Source organism: Heterodontus francisci, chromosome 3 (assembly GCF_036365525.1).
Source record: "Heterodontus francisci isolate sHetFra1 chromosome 3, sHetFra1.hap1, whole genome shotgun sequence".
NCBI classification, from domain to species: domain Eukaryota; kingdom Metazoa; phylum Chordata; class Chondrichthyes; order Heterodontiformes; family Heterodontidae; genus Heterodontus; species Heterodontus francisci.
In genome coordinates, this window is record NC_090373.1 from 151241866 (window position 1) to 151264373 (window position 22508).

General features: G+C 44.4%; 1 protein-coding gene across 2 annotated transcripts in view; it reads left to right on the forward strand.

Moving 5' to 3' along the window:
* LOC137353107 (glutamate receptor ionotropic, kainate 2) overlaps window positions 1-22508 on the forward strand; it is a 575020-nt gene that overhangs the window by 220378 nt on the left and 332134 nt on the right. The window lies entirely within an intron of this gene.

Sequence of the window (22508 nt, forward strand, 5' to 3'; positions counted from 1 at the left end):
ACCCACTGCTGGTACAGTAATGGGTAACAGTTCAGATATGTGAGGACAGAGATTAGAGATTGTCACCACTGTGTCATAATGCCATAATGCATGAAATATATTCTTATTTAAGGCTGCAATTGTGTTTAGCCAGGACTCAATTTAATCAAAAAGCAATTGCGATAAAATCTTGTTTCCAGGGTCCTTACTGTCAGAATAATAATTTTATTGTTTCTGCACATATATTCAAAACAAATCATAAGAAAAAAATTTCTCCTTAGCTGTCTTGTTTTTCCCATTAATTTAAAAACGATAAAAAATCTTGTTGCCCATGAAACAAAGACTGCCAAAATGTGAGATTTGCTTCATTTCCCCCCCCTCAGTCATTGAGGCCATGCACTGATGTAAATCAGTTTTAAGTGAAACAGAGAAATGGCAGATAATTTAAACCAATACTTTGCTTCGGTGTTCATGGTGGAGGACACTATAAACATCCCACAGATATCAGATAAGCAAGGAGCTAATTTGAGGAAAGATCTTGTAACAGTCTCTATCATGAGGGACAAAGTATTTGACAAACTAATGGGACTAAAGGCAGACAAGTCGCCAGCAACTGATGGCCTGCATCCAAGGGTTTTAAAGGAAGTGGCTGCAGAGATAGTGGAGGCATTGGTCGAAATATTCCAGAACTCACTGGATTCCGGGAGGGTCCCAGCGGATTGGAAAACCGCTAATGTGATGCCCCTGTTCAAGAAGGGAGGGAGACAAAAAGCAGGAAACTATAGGCCAGTCAGCCTAACATTGGTCGTTGGGAAAATTCTAGAGTCCATTATTAAGGAAGAAATAGCAGGACATTTAGAAAGGATTAACACAATCAAACAGAGTCAACATGGCTTTGTGAAAGGGAAATCATGTTTGACAAATTTGCTAGAGTTCTTTGAGGATATAACAAGCAGAGTTGATAAGGGGGAACCGGTAGATATAGTGTATTTAGATTTCCAGAAGGCATTCGATAAGGTGCTACATAAAAGATTATTGCACAAAATAGAAGCTCATGGCATTGGGGGTAATGTATTAGCATGGATTGAGGATTGGTTAACTCACAGAAGACAGAGAGTCGGGATTAATGGGTCTTTTTCAGGTTGGAAAGAAGTAACTAGTGGAGTGCCACAAGGATCAGTCCTAGGGTCTCAATTATTTACTGTCTATATTAATGACTTGGAGGAGGGGGCAGAGTGTAATATATCCAAAGTTTCTGATGATACGAAAATAGGTGGGAGGGCATGTTGTGATGAGGACATAAGGAATCTGCAAGGGGATATAGATAGGTTGAGTGAGTGGGCAAAAACTTGGCAGATGGAATTTAATGTAGGAAAGTGTGAGGTCATGCACTTTGGTAGGAAGAATCAAAAAGCAGACTATTATTTAAATGGAGAGAGACTCCAAAAAAGTGCAACACAGAGGGATCTGGGTGTTCTTGTGCATGAAACAGAAAAATTTAGTATGCAGGTGCAGCAATTAATTAAGAAGGCAAATGGAATTTTGACCTTTATTGCTGGGGATTGGAGTTTGAAAATAGGGAAGTCTTGTTACAACTGTACAGGGTGTTGGTGAAGCTGCACCTAGAGTACTGTGTACAGTTTTGGTCCCCGAATTTAAGAAAGGATATACTGGCATTGGAGGCAGTTCAAAAGAGATTCACTAGGCTGATTCCTGGGATGAAGGTGTTGACTTATCAAGAATGGCTGAACAGGTTAGGCCTTTATTCATTAAAGTTTCATCGTCACACGGCTTCCAACAAAATTTTCCCGGCGGTTTTACTGACCAGGATCCAGGTATTACTGAAAGAGGGTTGCGTATTCTCCTTCTCCTTAAGAGAGACTTTGTTCATCTGAAGTTCAGAAGAATGAGCGGTGATTTTATTGAAACGTACAAGATTCTGAGGGGGCTTGACAGGGTAGATGTTGGGAAGATGTTTCCACTAGTGGGGGAATCTCGAACTAGGGGACATAGTTACAGGGGACACTCATTTAAAACTGAGATGCAAAGGAATTTCTTCTCTCAGAGGGTAGTGAATGTCTGGAATTCTCTACGCCAGAGAGTTGTGGAGGCTAGATCACTGAAAGTATTTAAAGAGGAGGTAGATAGATTTTTGAAATATCGGGGGGAGTTGAGGGCTATGAGGAGCTGGCATGAAAGAGGATTTGAGGTCTGGGGCAGATCAGCCATGATCTTATTGAATGGCGGGCAGGCTTGAGGGGTCGAATGGCCTACTCCTGCTCCTATTTCTTATGTTTTTATGTTCTAAGAAATGGTACTAATCTCACTAAAATAGTAATGTGATAATTGTAAATTTTAGGGATCATTCACTTTGTGTTATAATTTACAGATAAAAGGGCAGATTTGAGGTGTGTAGGGAAAACACTGTGGCTGGAATTTACGCTTGCCCCTGCCCTGGGAGCGGGCAGGCAGGTGGGGAGTGGGGGGGGGGGGTGGCGGTAGGGGTGTAAAATCAAGTGAGATGGTGGTGGCACCATGCCCGTCACCTACTGCTGCCGCTGGTATTTTACCAGTGGTGGGGGGTGTCCAAGCCACGTGCGAGGCCGTCAGGTATATCCTAGCAGTCTGACTGCGGACTCGGGTGGTGGGGAGGAGGTACGTCCTGCTCCTGCATCCTGCTCTCCACAGAGGGTCTACCCCCCCCCCCCACCCCCCGTTTGAAAGGGTCCTCCTGGTTTGATCCACCCCACCCTGGCCTCGCAATCGCCCCTCCCCCCCCAAGCCCCCCCCACCCCCCACCCAATCCCGGAAAGCCTGCCTCACTTATCTGAACTATGGGCCTCCATCGTTGGCTGCGTCTAAGGCTGGGTGCAGTCCCAGCAGTGGCCACCCTGTGATTGGCTGACAGCTCTTAGGAGTGGGACATTCTGCCTCTTGGGGACTGAAGCCACGACCTCAGGCAACTAATTGCCTGAGCCACTCAAAATTGCACTGTGGTTTCCGAGCTGGCGGACGCGGGCTCGTCCCCCACTTTCCAGTGGAGCCATCGCCTCTGCGTTAAATCCCAGCCTATAATGTAAATATAAATAGGGAGAGATGCCAAATGAACTATCAATTTGTTATCTCTGTCACTATCCACTGTCACACAAAGTAAAAATTTCTTCCTCGAGATCGAAGAGGAAAAAACTGAGTGTGAATGAAATTTAAAAGGGTGATAATAAATTAAAAGAAAGTGTCACAATAAAGGAAAAAAAAATTCTAATTGCCTTTTTAAAGGCTCAATAGCACCTCAACCCATTAGCAGCCTCAGCAAAAGTGAAAGTAACAGGGGAATTAAGAAGTGTCAGGCAAAATGAGAAATTCAAGGTGCAGGCATGAGTTTGCAGGAAAATGACAGAGCAATCTCCCACCCAACAGCCAGATTTACGACTATGTAAGAGGAGCGGGTAGGTGCTTGAGTCGGTGCAGTAACTGAATTGACAATACTGATAGATACATAGACATCGCTCTACCCCGTAGCTCTTGCCTATTTCAATAAACTGCTTCATTTTTCTACTTTAGATTTAGACAAGGCAGCAGAGACTATTTGGGAATTTCTTCACAGTCTCTGCTACTCTCTTTCAAATCTCAACCAGTGGTTTGAACAATGGTTTTGATCTGCCAGTTTGACAGTTGAAGAATATGGCATTTTGTTATTTCATCTATCAGATTTACCTGCAGTGATTTCCAAGAGACTCTTCCACAGACATTGAATTGCCTATTTCTGCTCACCTGTCTTGGCACCTGGTCTTCAATCATTGCCGGTTTCATTACATCAACTTATTATACCTTTGACTTTAAATCTAGTTTTCTTTTACTCACATGTCAGATCATGTATTTTACTCTCCATATATTTCAATCTTAGCTATCTTGATCTAATTGTTAACCTCACCGCCAGTGCAGCTTAGTTTTCCCTGTGTTCTTTCATGTGCTGCCGCTCTGGACCCGAGCCCATCACTTCAATTTCTCTCTGCTCTCCCTTTTCCCCTTTTCTCCTTACCCCTCCCTGCTATTGTGCCTCCTTTCTTTTCTCTGTCCTCAGGTGATCCTCCCTCACAAACTCCAATTCTTCAGTACTCATCGTGTTCCCTGCTCTCATGCCACAGTACTGGGATTGACTTCCTCTTATGTAATCCTGCAGCTCCCCTCTGTGCCTCTCTTGGCATCCTCGGAAAGGCCCCTTGAGGCAATATTTACTGCCTCCTACTGAGCAGCAATGCCAATTGCCCCTTCCCATTCGCTGCCCGAACTATGCGCCTGCTGGGGATTAATCTCACCAACCTCTTTTCTGTCCCTCTCATCACTCCCACCTCTGAGCCTGTCAACACTGCCTATATACTAGCGATCACAGCCCTCTTCCACTCTCCCTCTAAAGTGTACATTCACTTGCTAATACAGCCCTATGAACTTATTGTGGATAATCCATTGACATTCTGGCCTTGACAGAAACATGGCTGAGGGGTAATGACATCTTTCGTGTGATTGAAGCTTCCCTGCCTAGCTATACCTTCCACCACTTGCCCCACTCAAACCATGTTGCTGGTGTAGCCCTTATCTATAAACCACATCTTGATATGTGCCCCTACTCGTCTGGCAACTTCTCCTCCTTTGAGTAGCTCACCTCGTTCCACCCTTCACACTTCTCATTTAAAATCCTTGTTTTGTACTGCTAACACAAATATCACTCCAAATTTCTCACTGAAATATCTTCTCTGCTTTCTTCTCTTTGCTTCTGCACGTCTCATCCTCAGTAATTTCAACCTCCATCTCAGTTCTTTTGGTTCTCTCTCTTCTGAGTTTACTGTTCTTCTTTCCTCCCTAAATCTCTCTCTTCAGATAAACTCTCCTACACACATACACGACCAACCTGATCTCATCATCTCATGTGGTCTCACTACCCCTATTGTTACTAACACTGATAAGGCATTCTTGATAATTTTCCTGTATTGTTTTCTGCCCACATTCCCCTCCTACTTCCCAAGTCCACCATTTTCTGTTTCTGACCTTGGAAATAGCTCTCCCCTTAGTCGCTTACCTTTGCATTCACAAACTCCCAACCATCTAGCCTTTGGCCTTTAATCCATCATGATAACTCAACAGGCATAGATTCACTAAATCCCACCCTCTCCGCCACCTTTAATGCCCTTGTTCCCTCTAGAACTATTACTCTTTTCCATCCTATTCATTACCCTGATATACCCCCCCCCCCCCCCCTCATCTCCGCTCCCTTAAGCCCAAGGGAAGTAGACTTAAATGTCTTTGACAAACAACTGGTTTAACCATTCATTGCCAGAACTGGCTATACCACTAAAAGCATTATTGGGCAATGCTCTCCATCATAAAAAACTGCCCACTACCCAAAGATCATCCAGGAAGACAAATATAACACCTGGCTTCTCTTCACCACTAGCTGTCTTCCTAAACCACCCTCCCCTGCCTCCTCCACCCTCACCTCTAACAATAAATGTGATGAGCTCATGGACATTTTTTTTCCAAAGATCAAAACCATTTGAGCAGCTGCCTCTGCTGCTCCCTTCCTTCCTTCCCCTAGCTGACTGTGCCTAACTTCCTCTAAGGTTTCCCCTTGCCCTAACTCTGCATTTGCATCTTTCTCTAGTTTCTCTCCCCATGTCCACTACGAGCTCATCTCATCGATGAGACCTACCTCTTGCTCCCTACACCCTACTCCTACTAAGCTACTGACCACTCAAATTCCCTTCTTGGCTCCTATGTTTGCGCACATTATGAATGGTTGCCTGTCCTCAGATACTGTTCTCCTCTCCTTCAAATCTGCCATCATCACCCCTCTCCACAAAAAAGAGCAACCATTGACCCCACCATACTTGCAAACCACAGCCCCATCTCAAAACTCAGATTCCTCTCCAAAGTCCTTGAAGTGTTGTCTCCTTCCAAATTCATGCCCATCTTTCTGAAAACTCCTTGTTTGAATCCCTCTAATCAGGTTTCCACCCCCCCCCCCGCCCAACCATCATCGTGCCGAGGCTGCTCTTACCAAAGTCACAAACAATATCCTAGTCGATTTTGACAAAGGTAAACAATCCCTTCTCGTCCTCCTCGACCTGTCTACAACCTTTGACACGGTTAATCACAAAATCCTACTGCAACGCCTCTCCACCATTGTCCGTCTGGGTGGGACTGCATTTGTATACTTTCATTTGTATCTATCTAATTGTAGCCAGAGTTTCACCTGCAATGGCTTCTCTTCCCACTTCCACACCATTAACTCTGGTGTTCCCCAAGGAATTATCCTTGGCCCCCTCCTTTTCTCATTTACATGCTGCCCCTCAGGATATCATCTGAAATCATGATATCAGTTTTCATATGCATGCTCTACCTTTCCTTCACTTCTCTTGACAGCTCCTCCATCTTTAAATTGTCTCACTGCTTGTCCGACATCCAGTACTGGATGAGCAGAAGTTTTCTCCAATTAAACATTGGAAGACAGAAGCATTGTTTTTGGTCCCTGTCACAAACTTTGTTCCCTCATCACCACCTCCATCCCTTTCCCTGCCACCTATCTGAGGCTGAGCTCGACTGTTTGTAACCATATTTTTATATTTGACCTCGAGGTGAGCTTGCTATCACACAGCCAATTTCTATCGCCATAACATCACCCAATTCAACCTTGCTTCAGCTTATCAGCTACTGAAACCTTCATCTGTGTCTTTATTACCTCTAACCTTGATTATTACAATGCACTCCTCGGCGGTCTCCCACTTCCTATGCTCCACAAACTTGAGGTGCTTCAAAACTCTTCTGCCCATGTCTTAACTCACACCAAGTCCTGCTCACTCATCTCCCCTGTGCTCATTAATCTACATTGGCTCCCGGTCAAGCAACACATTGATTTTAAAATTTTTATCCCTGCTTTTAAAATGGTGCCAAGGCCTTGCCCCTCCTTGGCCGGAATTTAATGCACCTCCCCACCCCAGGAGCCACTGGAGGTGGGGTGGTGGGGGTGGGAATCAAGTGGGAGGTGGGGGTAGGGTGGGGTTCTATTCCTGTTGCTATCCCGCTCCCGCTGCCATTTTACCAGCAGCAGGGGAGGTGGCAAACAGCCCACCTGCCCAGGCCAATTGAGGCCCTTAAGTGACCGGGCACTTCACCAGTGCAGTTGGCCGCCTAGTAAAACCTGGCGGCCTCCTTACGGGGTGGGGGGGACCTTCCTGATTGGGCATCCTGTGCCCCACAGAAGGCCCCCCCAAGTGCACAAGCCATCCCAGCTGGAGCACCTTCCCCCACCCTCTTGATTGATCCCCACCCTCCTTATTGGGGCCCAGCCGATTGTCCCTGACAAGGCCCAAAACCCCACTCACCTTTTTTGAGGCCAGTGTCCCTGTTTTTCCTCTCGCTAGGTGCAGTCACAGCAGTGGCCACCGCTCCTGGTGGCGCTGCTGGAACTGAGGAGCTGCCGGCCTTCTGATTGGCCAGCAGTTCTTTGAGGCGGGACTTCCTGTCTCAGAGGGGCAGAATTCCCAACCAAGGCCAATTAAGGGCCTGGGCCACACAAAAGAAAATAGCTGTATGGCTTCCAGGCCTGGTGGAGATGGGTTCTCCCCCAGCATTTCAGCCAGTGGGCGGGGCCACCACCGTGGTGTAAAATTCCAGTCCTTATCTCTATCATCTCCTTCATCCCTATGAACAACCCCCAGATCTCTGCGCTCTGTAAATTCTGGCCTATTGAGCATTCACGATTTTCATCACTCCACCATTGGCAGCCCATGCTCTGGATTTCCCTCCCTATATCTCTCCGCCTCTCTTTCCTCTGTCAAGTCACTCCTTAAAACCCATCCATCTCTTTGACCAAACATTTGGTCATCTGGCCTAATACCTCCTTTTGTGGCTTGGTGTCTAATTTTGTCCCAGAATGCTCATGTGAAGCACGTTGGGACGTTTTATTACATTAAAGATGATATATAAATGCAAGTTGTTATTGTTGTGAAGAGGATATCCCTCCAAGGCGTTATTCCCATAAATTGGCATTACAGGATGCCTAGAAGGTGGTAGGGATATGCTTGATGTTACAGTTTATGGCCCAATCTCTGGTGGTGCAAGCTCTGTGGAGCGTGACTGCAGCAGATGTCTGATTATGCAATTAATATGGGTCAAAAATACAATGGCAAACAATCACCCAATAATGAGCAGGTGGGAACACTGCAAATGAAGCAGATCGAGTCTTACATCTTCATTTGTAGTCATGGCCCATGATATCTGGGCACTGACACCGTCAAACTTCTGTTTCACTTCCACATGTTTTTAACATATAAATTGAAAGACTGCAATGGAAGCAAAGATTGAACAGGATGTAAACTGGATGCCTGATCCGAGGCATTCCCTTTTCTTCCCAGCAGTAAAAATGAGAATTAATTCCATTGGGTCTGAGATGCATTTTTTACCACCTCAACAATCCAAGGATTGCTTATTGTTTAGCCTTTGGGGAAAATAGCTTCCATTTAACATACTAACCACCTTTTATCGAGGTACCTTTTTAAAATTAACCTGTGTGAATATACTTTGCTTAAAAAGATATTAACAGTAACTCTTATTTTTAAATGTCTTTTGTGCAAAATCAACCAAACGTCTTGAAAACATGACACCCAATAATTAGTTCAATTACACAGATGTACATATTGAATAACGTGCACAGACGTCAGCTTTCTACTAACTGCATCAGATGGCTGCAAATAACATGACATAGAAAATGACAGGACACTGGGGACTGAAACAACATCATGCCATGCCTTATGTATGAATTTCATATAGACATATAAACTTTAAATATACATGGTGAACATAATCAGAATGATATCCATGAACCATCAGTTTCTCTGACAAGCTTTTTCATATCCCTATGACGGTAATGACTGTAATTAGAAACTCAAATTTCCGCTAATATTAATGGTGTCAAAACTTGTCACATAGTAAATATGTATTTTACGAGATACTTCTCAGTACATTGACCGAGAAGACACAGTGAACTAAAAATAAAATTCTAAAATAAGCAAACTTCATTCGGTAGTTAACAGTTTCACAACACATTAGTTAAGTCAAATAGCCACAACCAAATGTGTTGAAATAAGTACAGCAGCTTATTATCGCCTTTTTATGAGTTTCTTTTGGGCCTCCTAATCTCGAGAGACAACGGATACGCGCCTGGAGGTGGTCAGTGGTTTGTGAAGCAGCGCCTGGAGTGGCTATAAAGGCCAATTCTAGAGTGACAGGCTCTTCCACAGGCGCTGCAGAGAAATTTGTTTGTCTGGGCTGTTGCACAGTTGGCTCTCCCCTTGCGCCTCTGTCTTTTTTCCTGCCAACTACTAAGTCTCTTCGACTCGCCACATTTTAGCCCTGTCTTTATGGCTGCCCGCCAGCTCTGGCGAACGCTGGCAACTGACTCCCACGACTTGTGATCAATGTCACAGGATTTCATGTCGCGTTTGCAGACGTCTTTAAAGCGGAGACGTGGACAGCCGATGGGTCTGATACCAGTGGCGAGCTCGCTGTACAATGTGTCTTTGGGGATCCTGCCATCTTCCATGCGGCTCACATGGCCAAGCCATCTCAAGCGCCGCTGACTCAGTAGTGTGTACAAGCTGGGGATGTTGGCCGCCTCGAGGACTTCTGTGTTGGAGATACGGTCCTGCCACCTGATGCCAAGTATTCTCCGGAGGCAGCGAAGATGGAATGAATTGAGACATCGCTCTTGGCTGGCATACGTTGTCCAGGCCTCGCTGCCATAGAGCAAGGTACTGAGGACACAGGCCTGATACATTCGGACTTTTGTGTTCCGTGTCAGTGCGCCATTTTCCCACACTCTCTTGGTCAGTCTGGACATAGCAGTGGAAGCCTTACCCATGCGCTTGTTGATTTCTGCATCTAGAGACAGGTTACTGGTGATAGTTGAGCCTAGGTAGGTGAACTCTTGAATCACTTCCAGAGCGTGGTCGCCAATATTGATGGATGGAGCATTACTGACGTCCTGCCCCATGATGTTCGTTTTCTTGAGGCTGATGGTTAGGCCAAATTCATTGCAGGCAGCCGCAAACCTGTCGATGAGACTCTGCAGACACTCTCTTCAGTGTGAGATGTTAAAGCAGCATCGTCAGCAAAGAGGAGTTCCCTGATGAGGACTTTCCGTACTTTGGACTTCGCTCTTAGATGGGCAAGGTTGAACAACCTGCCCCCTGATCTTGTGTGGAGGAAAATTCCTTCTTCAGAGGACTTGAACGCATGTGAAAGCAGCAGGGAGAAGAAAATCCCAAAAAGTGTGGGTGCGAGAACACAGCCCTGTTCACGCCACTCAGGATAGGAAAGGGCTCTGATGAGGAGCCACCATGTTCAATTGTGCCTTTCATATTGTCATGGAATGAGGTGATGATACTTAGTAGCTTTGGTGGGCATCCGATCTTTTCTAATAGTCTGAAGAGACCACGTCTGCTGACGAGGTCAAAGGCTTTGGTGAGATCAATGAAAGCAATGTAGAGGGGCATCTGTTGTTCACGGCATTTCTCCTGTATCTGATGAAGCATGTCAACGGTCGATCTCTCTGCATGAAAGCCACACTGTGCCTCAGGGTAGACGCGCTCGGCCAGCTTCTGGAGCCTGTTCAGAGCGACTCGAGCAAAGACTTTCCCCACTATGCTGAGCAGGGAGATTCCACGGTAGTTGTTGCAGTCACCGGGGTCACCTTTGTTTTTATAGAGGGTGATGATATTGGCATCGCGCATGTCCTGATGTACTGCTCCCTCGTCCCAGCACAGGCATAGCAGTTCATGTAGTGCTGAAAGTATAGCAGGCTTGGCACTCTTGATTATTTCAGGGGTAATGCTGTCCTTCCCAGGGGCTTTTCCGCTGGCATCACTGAGTTCCGATTTGGTTGGCTGTATGTCCAGCTCATCCATGACTGGTAGAGGCTGGGCTGCATTGAGGGCAGTCTCAGTGACAGCATTCTCCCTGGAGTACAGTTCTAGGTAGTGCTCATTTGTTTATGTTGGTCAGTGATTATGTCCCCTGATTTAGATTTGAGGGGGGCGATCTTCTTGATGGTTGGCCCAAGAGCTCTCTTCATGCCATCATACATTCCTTTGATGTTTCCGGTGTCTGAGGCCAGCTGAATATGACTGCATAGGTGTTGCCAGTAGTCGTTTGCGCAGAGCCTTGATATATTCTGAAGATTTTCTTGTGTGCCTCTGGGCTGCTAAGTGATAGAAAAGTTTGGAATAATTTGACCCACGTGCTGGTTAATATCTAAGAGCTGTTTTTTGATATGCACCTGCTGGGATACTTGCATCTACATTAGCGTATATATTCCATTTTCACAGAGGTATTACAAAAGAAACATAGAAGTAAATAAAAATTTATTGTTTCTGTGTTCAAGTCGGTTGCTCTGCTACTTCCAGTGCAACGGGAAGGCCGCAGGAGCCACTTTTAATGCCGGTACAGGGGACGTGGAAACCCTGCTAAATTTAACAGCATGAATTCATTTGACATTTTTTTCTCCATTTCCTGCCTTGCTGCCAACCAGAATGAAAGGCTGCTTGGTTGTTCGGTGAAAAGGCCTGGAGTAGAAGGCTGCAGCCAGGGACAAAAAAGATGTGGGGTGTGGGGCATGTATGATGGGGGGGTAAGGGGGAGGCGTGTAGGGGGGAAAGTGTGGGGGGCGGATGTAGGAGGGGGGGCATGTAGGAGGGGGAGCAAGTAGGGGGGGCATGTGTGGGGGCGAGTGGGGGGGCTTGTAGGGGGATTGTGTAAGGGGGGGCGAGTAGGGGGCGTGTAGGGGGGACATGTAGGGGGTGCGTTGGGTGGGGTGTGGGGGGGGCGTGTAGGGGGGCTGTGGGGGGGGGTGCAGTAGGAGGGGGGAGGGGGTCGGTTGATTGCGGAGAGCAAGGCCAATCACGACAGGTTAGCGTGGGGGAGGGGGCAGGGGTTAAGCATCCTTGCTGCAGTTTGCAGCTCCCACGTCCCTTTAACTGCTGAGTTTCCAAGCCCTGGAAAATCTAGCCCACAGCTTTTAAATCTAAATGGTTGCTAAAGTCTTGGGTGTGCAACTTCAATGGCATATTATAATGACTGATCTGCCTGGCAGGAGTAGGCTACTTACCAGCCCCCCAACCTGCCCCGGTTAAACAGGAAGTAGGTGCATTCACAGAGGGTTGGGTTTCACATTTTTAAGAATTAACCCCCCCCCCCCCCCCCCCAACCAATGCCCCTCTCCCACCCATGCGAGGTCGTGTTGGGGGGGGGTGTGGGGCAGTTAAAATTCCTTCCAATACTTCTAGCCCCGATTCAAAGAGAATTTTGGTGAAGTTAAGACAATTCAGCAGCTCCTTGAAAACAAAGAAAAGCACAATTGAGTTCTTTAAATTTTATAAGTACATAAGAAATAGAAGTAGGCCATACAGCCCCTCGAGCCTGCTCTGCCATTCAATAAGATCGTGGCTGTTCTGATCTTGCCCTCAACTCCACTTTCCTACCTGTTCCCCAAAACCCTTGACTCCCCTATAGTTCAAAAATCTGTCTGTCTCTGCCTTGAATATATTCAATGACCCAGCCTCCACTGCGCTCTGGGGTAGAGAATTCTAAAGATTAACTACCCTCTGAAACTATTGAAAGTGACACGAAACCTTCATTAGTGAATTTTCCCTCCACGAGGGACTGGTCATTTCAGGTTTTCTGTCAGGCCTTTGAGCATCTTCTCCTCACCCAAGTTTGTATTTTTCAGGTCAGAGTCTGGTCAGCAGAAGCACTGAACAACAGTCTAGAGTCAAGACCCTGACTCATTTTCATCTCTCGAGCCCAGGGACATTGAGACCAATTGCATTGTTTTTTGCTGAGCTCACTCAGCAGATACCAGAGTTTGAACCTGGGATTTTTGCGGCCTTTACAGTTTAGTATTATGCCATATGGTGCATTCCAATCTAATCCCATTTTCATGATCTTTCCTCATTTTTTTCTTTTCCAATTATTTCTCTAGTTTCCTTTTCCTGGTTCTGTTTATTGTTACGACCAGGTGAAAAAGGGGTCAAGGGTTCCCTCTCAGCCTTCACCTGGTCTTACTGTAACAGGATTTAATTTTTAGAACACTTTTTAGCTCCCCCTTGGTGAATCCTTGTTCACCCCTTTCCAATATAAGGCAAAGAAACCAGCACAAACAGGTTTTCTTAGGTTTAAAGAAGAAAAGTTGAAATTTATTCAACTTGAACTTAGACTCTAATTCAGTTGACGCCTGCAGATACACGACACGCCCACGCTTGCATGCAGACGTGATACACACATGCAAATAGAGACAGAAAAGAGCAGAAGAAAAATAAAGTGGAAAAGTTTGAGGCTATATCTGAAGAGTTTTTGTTACAGTTCTTCGAGCTCACTGTCGAATCCTTGATTGTAGGTAGAATTTGCTTTTCATTGGGACCCAATATTCTTCTTAAACCTTGTTCGTTGTAGGAGACTTCTCTCTCTTGGGGTTGATGTGTCTTCTGTAGATTCAGAGGCTTTTGAGAAAGAAATGGGAGCAGACAGGAGAGACCTTCTCGGTCCAGGAGCAAACAGTCTTTCTCAGTTCAGGCTCTCTGTGGCTAGTTCAAAAGACCATGGAACAGCCAGCTGGTCATGTGACCATCTGGTCTAACCAGTCCTGGCCCTTGTGGATTGTATCCTCCTTAGCAGGCCCTGGAATGCTCTTCCCCACCTTCGATGTCTGTTAGTATGTCAATGTTTTTTTTCTAGCCACAGCTGATCTTTTTAACAAGTCATTTCCCTGCTCCAGCAACAGTTTAAAATCAATGTTCATATGACAAAATTAGTGTGCCTCATTCTTGGCAAGTGGGGGTTCTGAATGACATTATGAATTGTTCTCCTGTGCCCACTTACTAATTCAGGTGTCAAATCCCCACAGGACTTTCTGTCCATAGTGGGTGAAAAATCCTGCGGCATATTTCTAACATGCACTTCTGCCCAGTGAGCAATACTGTGTGTTACATTTAATTCTTTAATCCTTGCCTCAATAACCACTTATGGTAACTGCTCTAGAGAGCATCTGTGTAATTTTAATTTCCCTCTTTATCCTTCTAGTTATAATCCTCAGTTTATGCCCAGGCCTGGTAACTCTGATCAATTTTATCACTAACACCAAGAACTGTTAGTGTCAGCAAATTCGTTGGAACATTGTATCAAACTTTTTATACATGAATGCAAGGCTGTATGGAATGCACCCATTGAAAAGGACAAAACACTTGGATGCATCCTTAGAATGTGTAAACTAATGATTAAGCAGGTAGTATCACTGCAATAAAAACAAAATACTGCAGGTGCTGGAAATCTGAAATGAAAAAAGAAAATGCTGGAAACACTCAGCAGGTTAGGCAACATCTGTGGAGAAATAAACAGATTTAATGTTTTGGGTCAATGATCTATATCACTGCAGTCATGTGGTGATTCTTAAAATTAAGCAATCAGCAATATCTGGTTAAATTAAATCGAAAACAAGCTGATCAAGTGCCAGAAGCAAAGAACAGAGAAACGTTTTACTAAGACTTTTTGAGATGTCTATTGTAATTGCAGCAAATAATATTATGTTGGTTGTCAAGAAAACACTGCATGCCAAATGAAAAATATTAATTCATCAGCAGGAAACTTACATTAGACTTTTAATGGGGAAATTCCTCCAGTTAACTTTAAAAAAAAAACTGGCAGCCAAGATGGCCACTGCAATTTGCATCTGAAGCACCTTTGCACATTCCAAGGCCCAACAGGAGCCAGAAGTCTAACATGAAGCACAGCCAGGCCAATGCTTTGGCTAATTGAGTAGATTATCCCAATCACCCTCGTTAGCGGGACATTCAAAGCCATCTTGAGGCATTCAAGAATGGAGACGTTCCCGCAGTGGATAAACACTGTCAGTACCAACTGAGAGAGGTTTTGAGTTTTAGAATTTGGACCTCATTAAAAACAAAGGGCATTGAGAGAACCATGTGACCATCTCCCCAGGCTGTGAAAACTTGGAATTTTTTACACATATAAAAAGAGACAAGCAGTAATTGAGTGTGCAGTGGCAGAGGAGGCCAACCAGACATAGAAGCTTCACACGTCTACCATTTCTGGCACTCTCCCCACATACAGGGTGACTTGAGTGCCCTTATGGAGGGCGGAATCGCAGTGGCTCCCTACATGTCTGCAGACGCGTCCCCTTTAATCCCCCCGTCCCTCCTTCCTTGCAGTATGCAGAGTGAGACCCTTGTAATCCCCCCTCCCTCCTCCCTCCCAGTATTCAGAGTGAGACCCCTGTAATCCCCCTTCCCTCCTCCCTCCCTGTATTCAGAGTGAGACCCCTGTAATCCCCCTTTCCTCCTCCTTCCCTGTTATCAGAGTGAGACCCCTGTAATCCCCCTTCCCTCCTCCCTCCCTGTATTCAGAGTGAGACCCCTGTAATCCACCCCCCTTCCTCCCTTTCAGTATGCAGAATTATACCCCTGTAATTCCCCCTCTCTCCTCCCTTGCAGTATGCAGAGTGAGACCCTTGTAATCACCCCTCACTCCTCCCTTGCAGTATGCAGAGTGAGACCCCTGTAATCCCCTCCTCTCTTGCAGTATGCAAAGTGAGACCCCTGTAATCCCCTCCTCCCTTGCAGTATACAGAGAGAGACCCCTGTATATCTGGACTTAACTTCACTGGCGAGTACTTCTGCTTCTGATGACCTATCAGCTTTTCTGTTTGTGAACGGGATGTGACAGCTGCCCGTTCAACGTAAAATGTGGAAGTGTGGAGTGAGAGGTGGCAGGCTGCAAAATCAGGAGAGGTAAGTACCATTTTGCATATAGTAATTGGGGTGCCGCCGCCGAGGGGGCCGCACCGAGGTCCCCTCCCGCCACTGGTAATATGCGGTGGGCCCTTCTCGACATTGGGGGTTGAGGTGGGCCTCTCCCTGCAGAATTGTACCGACCCCCATGCCGCGACCCGTACCATCGAGGGGCTGGTAAAATTCAGCCCATAGTTCCAAGTCAGGATGGTCTGTGACTTGGAGGGGAACGTGCAAGTGGTGGTGTTCCCATGTGTCTGCTGCCCTTGTCCTTCGAGGCTAGGGGTCGGCAGCCATTTTTATCTGAAAAGCCTTTTTAAAAAAAAATTGCCAAAAATAAAACTATTGGGAGCCACAAGAGGAAATTTCATAATTTCTTAACCAAGTACTTGGAAAATTGCCAAGTGTCTCTGGTAAAATGCATAATTTGCAAATACAATAAATAATTATAATAAATATATAATAAATAAAATAAGTGTTGAATTCATGTATCAATAGAAAAAAAATCGAAATTAAAATGGATCTAATTCTGAATTATTGCAGTTTTTGACTTTTTTAACTTTATTTTTCTTAGGAAAGTCATCTTTAAAACAAACTATAACTTAAGCTGCATAGAATTAAGATTTTTTTTTGGCTATTGATTCTCGTGATTAAAAAAAGCTTCTAATAGCATATTCAGTATAATTTAACATCTCAGCTGTATTTAGAAACAATAATGGTCACAGCCATAAAACCTGTTCCTTGACTCAATCTATAACCATGGTGTAGCTATACTACTCAAACAGGTTTATTTAGAGAACAATGATGTAGTCCATTAAAATAATCATTTGAAACTGTAAAGTGCAGCATAATGATTACCTTTTTATCCCAAAAATAAAAACACAGCTCTTATTTTTCCTGAGTTAATTTCTTTTTTAAAGGCTATTTTCATGTTAATGCAATCCGGCTGGAAAAGATTGAGAGCTGCAAATGAGATATTAAAGAGCCGCATGCGGATCCAGAACTGCAGGTTGTAGACCCCTGTTCGAGGTGGTAGAGGCCGTGGGTTTGGAAGGTGCTGTCGAGGAAGCCTTGTTGAATTGCTGCAGTGCATCTTGTCGATGGTACACACTGCTGCCACTTTGCGCCAGTGCAGGAGGGAGTGAATGTTTAATGTGGTGGGTGAGGTGCTAATCAAACGGGCTGCTTTTTCCTGGATGGTGTCGAGCTTCTTGAGTGTTGTTGGAGCTGCACCCATCCAGGCAAGTGGAGAATATTTCATCACACTCCTGACTTGTGCTTTGTACATGATGGACAGGCTTTGAGAAGTCAGGAGGTGAGTTACTCACCTCAGAATTCCCAGCCTTTGACCTGCTTTTGTAGCCACAGTATTTATATGGCTACTCCAGTTCAGTTTCTGGTCAATGGTAACCCCCGGGATGTTGATGGTGGGGGATTCAGCGATGGTAATTGCATTAAACATCAAGAGGAGATGGTTAGATTCTCTCTTGTTGGAGACGGTCATCACCTGGCACTTGTGTGGTGTGAATGTTACTTGCTACTTAACAGACCAAGTCTATAGTTGTCCAGTTATTGCTGCATGCCGATATGGACAGCTTCAGTATCTGAGGAATGCAAATGGTATTGAACATCATACAATCATCAGTGAACATCCTCACTTCTGACCTTGTGATGGAGGGAAGCTCATTGATGAAGCAGCTGAAGATGGTTGGGCCTAGGACACTATCCTGAGGAACTTCTTCAATGATGCCCTGGGGCTGAGATGATTGGCTTCTAAAAACCACAACCATCTTCCTTTGTGTTAGGCCTGACTTCAAACAGTAAAGAATTTTCTCCCTGATTTCCATTGACTTCAATTTTGCTAGGGCTCCATAATGCCGGATTTGGTCAAATGCTGTCTTGATGTCAAGGGCTCTTGAGAAGGTGGTGGTAAGTCATCTTCTTGAACTTCTGCAGTTTGTGTGGTGTAGGTACATCCACAGTGCAGTTAGGGAGTGAGTTTCAGGATTTTAACCCTGCAACAATAAAGGAAAGGTAAGAAATTTCTAAGTCAGGATGGTGTGTGATTTGGAGGGGAACTTGCAGCTGATGGTGCTCCCATGTGTCTGTTGTCCTTGTTCTTCTAGTCCACTATCTCACAGGAACATTGATGGAAGAAAGACCTTAGAAAAAGAAATATCATTAAACTGTGATTCATAAAAAGACTGTGCCAGTTCCTCTACATCTCAATAATCATTGTAGACAGTCAACTCATGTGCTAGTGCATTCTGAAAACAGCCAGGATTTAAATCTTGAAGGACTGTTTTAGCTCTCTGTACAGTTGGATAGATTTAATGTGACAGTCCTTTTGAAAAGTGATACAAGTGCATCCCAGTGTACCAGAAGGAGCAAGTCAAGCACCATATTCATCACATGTTAGCAGATAATGTAATTTGGTTTTATACCAGCCCATGGGCATCCTTAATTGTTCTGCTAAAGAGTTAAGGTGTCAGTGTGAGCTTTTGTATTGAATGCAGATAGCTAAGCCAAATGACAGATGACTGCTCATTACCAAAAATTTATGACACATTAAGTGCCTTCAGAGATCACTGCTTTATTCAACATTTGACTTTGTTGCTAGTTATTGGCAGGAAGAAGTTGAACAAAACTGATTGTGAAAACAAGTTCCTGGGAGTTCCTGTCAAGTTGAAGTCATGCCTTTTATTTGACAAGTTCACTGTCAACTCTTTAAAGCTTAATTGAGGACTGCAGTGGTCCACTTGGATTAAGTGTTTTGACTATTATTTTCTGTTCAAGTCCAATTCATTATTGTCCTGTAAGACTGAAAAAAAGTACTTGAGGAAGGATAATTGGTCGAACTAAAATTTAAATCAGGTGATATAGTTAGGTTAAGTAAGTTTTGTGAGGATTGGCTCCTCGTGTAGAATTACATAGAATGTACACCACAGAAATGGACCATTTGGCCCTATCAGTCTCTGCTGGGATTTATACTCCACTTGAGTGTCCTTCCATTCCATCGACCTCATCTCTGCCTTTCAGCATATTTTTCTATTCCCTTCTCTAATGTACTTGTCTCGTTTCCTTTTCAAAGCATCGAGGCTATTTGCCTCAGTCACTTCCTGTGAGTTCCACATTCTAACCACTCTCTTGAGTAAAGACATTTCTCCTTATTTCCTGATTAGTAACTATCTTGTATTTATGGCCCCTAGTTTTGGATTCTCCTACAACTGGAAACATTTCTCCATATCTACCCTCTCCAGCATATCCATAATTTTAAAGGCTCTATCAGGTTGCCTCTAAGTCTTCTCTTTTCTAAAGAAAAAAAGCCCTGACCTGTTCACTCTTTCCTGATAGCTGTAATCTCTCAGTTCTGATACTATCCGTTTTTGCACTTTCTCCAGTAATATCCTTTTTATGGTATAGAGACCAGAACTGTGTACAATACTCTTAAGCGCAACATGACCAGGGTTCTATGCAAGTTTAACATAACTTCACTACTTTTGAATTCTATACCTTAGAAATAAATCCCAGTGCTTTGTTAGCATTGTAATTGTTTTGCTGACCTGCGATCCTGCTTTTAATGATTTGTTCACCTGTATCCATAGATCCATTTGGTCTACAAAGCCATCCAGTTTTTTATTTTCTAAGGTGTAGGTGACATTTCTGATTACCCAACCAAAGTGCATCACCTCACATTTATCTATGTTAAAGATCATTTGCCACTTAACTGCCCAGTCTTCAAGTTTTCTGATGTCGTTACGCCAATGTGCTTTGTTGAATGACAATTTTCTTTAATCCACTGACTGGAGATCTGAATTTATATTTTTTTTAAAGACATTAAAAAAAATATAAGCTACAAGGATGACTTTGCTGGCAGCTTAGGATGGTCACCTAATTTGTAACACTGTATTCTACATTGCAAAGGATTGTGACGATGGAGACGAAATGTCTGCTCATGCTCAGCAAGAACCAAAGCGCAGGAAGTTTAAAGGAACTACCTGTTCTTTTTAGCAAGAGAGAAATACTGCTAAATGCTACTTCTGAATGACTGAATGACTGTCATGTGACATGCCGCTCCCCATCTGTTGTTTTAAGCTTGTGTCTTTCTGAAGCAGAGAGAGGAGAAGCTTTTGGACTTTGACATGTGCAGACCCTAATTGGGGGGGGGGGGGGGTCCCTCTCCCTCTCCCTCTCTCTCTCCCTCTCTCTCTCCCTCTCCATTCCAACTTGAAGACTTTCAAATCCTTCCTGTTGACTGACCACCTTGGAGAAGAACGATGTAGGTGTAGAGATTAGGGAGGGGGATTGTGATATACGCGAACAAATTAGCATTGAAAGGGAGGAGGTATTAGCAGTTTTAGTGGGCTTAAAAGTGGATAAATCCCCAGGCCCAGATGAGATGTATCCCAGGCTGTTATGTGAGACAAGGGAGGAGATAGCAGGGACTCTGACACAAATTTTCAAATCCTTTCTGGCCGCAGAAGAGGTGCCAGAGGACTGGAGACAGCGAATGTGGTACCATTATTCAAGAAGGGTAGCAAGAGTAAACCAGATAATGATAGGCCAGTGAGTCGAACATCACTGTTCGGGAAACTATTGAAAAAAATTCTGAGGGACAGGATTAATCTCCACTTGGAGAGGCAGGGATTAGGATAAATCAAGGATAGTCAGCATGGCTTTGTCAGGGGGAGATCATGTCTAACAAACTTGATTGAATTTTTCGAGGAGGTGACTGGATGTATAGATGAGCTTAAAGCAGTTGATGTAGTCTACATGGACTTCAGTAAGGCTTTTGATAAAGTCCCGCATGGGAGATTGGTTAAGAAGGTAAGAGCCCATGGGATCCAGGGCAATTTGGCAACTTGGATCCAAAATTGGCTTCGTGGCAGGAGGCAGATGGTGATGGTCGAGGGTTGTTTTTGCGATTGGAAGCCTGTGACCAGTGGTGTACCGCAGGGATCGGTGTTGGGACCCTTGTTATTTGTAGTGTACATTAATGATTTATACGTGAATATAGGTGGTATGATCAGTAAGGTCGCAGATGACATGAAAATTGGTAGTGTCGTAAATAGTGAGGAGGAAAGCCTTAGATTACAGGACAATATAGATGGGCTGGTAAGATGGGCAGAGCAGTGGCAAATGGAATTTAATTCTGAGAAGTGTGAGGTGATGAATTTTGGGAGGACTAACAAGGCAAGGGAATATACAATGGGTAGTACGACCCTAGGAAGTACAGAGGGTCAGAGGGACCTTGGTGTACTTGTCCATAGATCACTGAAAGCAGCAGCACAGGTAGATAAGGCAGTTAGGAAGGCACATGGGATACTTGCCCTTATTAGCTGAGGCATAGAATATAAGAAGGGGCATAGGTAGGGTAGATAGGAAGAAACTTTTTCCCTTAGCGGATGTGTCAATAACCAGGGGGCCTAGGTTTAAGGTAAAGGGTAGGAGGTTTAGAGGGGATTTGAGGAAAAATGTTTTCACCTGGAGGGTGGTTGGAATCTGGGACATACTGCCTGAAGGGGTCGTAGAGGCAGGAACACTCACAACATTTAAGAAGTATCTAGATAAGCACTTGAAATGCCATCGCATACGTGGCTATGGGCCAAGTGCTGGAAAATAAGATTAGAATAGATAGGTGCTTGATGGCCGGCACAGACATGATGGGCTGAAGGGCCTGTTTCTGTGCTGTATAATTTTATGACTCTACTCCAGCTACAATCAGAAACCCCATTGGACAAAATCATCTGCATCGCTGTCCCCAAGAGACCCACCAAATCAGTCATCCACCTCTTTAAACTAAAAGCCTCAGGACCACCGAATTCAGCTAGAAGCTAGGCAAATCACCAAATACCACAGACTGTAAACCCCTTTTTTATGGACTCTAACTCAACCAATCTACCTTTCCCCACTCTGTAACCTATTCGTGTGTGTGTAAACCTCCAGAGTGTGTATGTGAGTGAAAGTTGGAACGTTGTTTATTATTTTTATTAGTTCCGTTTAGGTACAATAAAATTAACCTCTTTCTTTGTTAACTCAAGAAAACGTGTCTGATTGGATCTTGTTATGATCAAAGCAAGTAAATAATCAAATACCGACTGAATTGGCCAGTAAAACCACTTTAAGAAAGAATTTAACCTGTGTGGTCAAACAAAGAAAGGGAAAAGAGGGAAGCCCTTCGACCCCTCCTCACTTGACCATAACAGAAATTTGGGGGCTCACGTCCGGAATCAAACCCAAAGACAGATGGGAAATTGGAAGCAGGAAACTAAATTGATCCCTAGCAATAATTTAAAAGCTTTGGTACAGGTTTTCTTGTGGTTTTCAGTGTACTAAAGTGACCACATTCGAGGCCAGTACCTTCCTAGAACAGAGTGAAGTAACTTGGGCCAGGTTAAAAACCCTATCTATTGAAGAGTTGGGGAATGTAGCCTGGCAGTTAGAGATTACCATCCCTCCAAAAGCTAGGAAGCCTGAAATCCTAAAACTTGTGACCAAGAAAATCGACCCTGAAGAACCGGAGACAGATATAGTATCTGAAACAGACAAAGTAACATTAGCTAAGGTACAACAAGAACAGAGGACACTAGAATTAGAATTCCAGGAAAGGGAGAAAGAAAGAGAATTCCAGGAAAGGGTAAAAGAGCTTTCCAGAAGGAGAAGGAGGAAGGGGAGTTA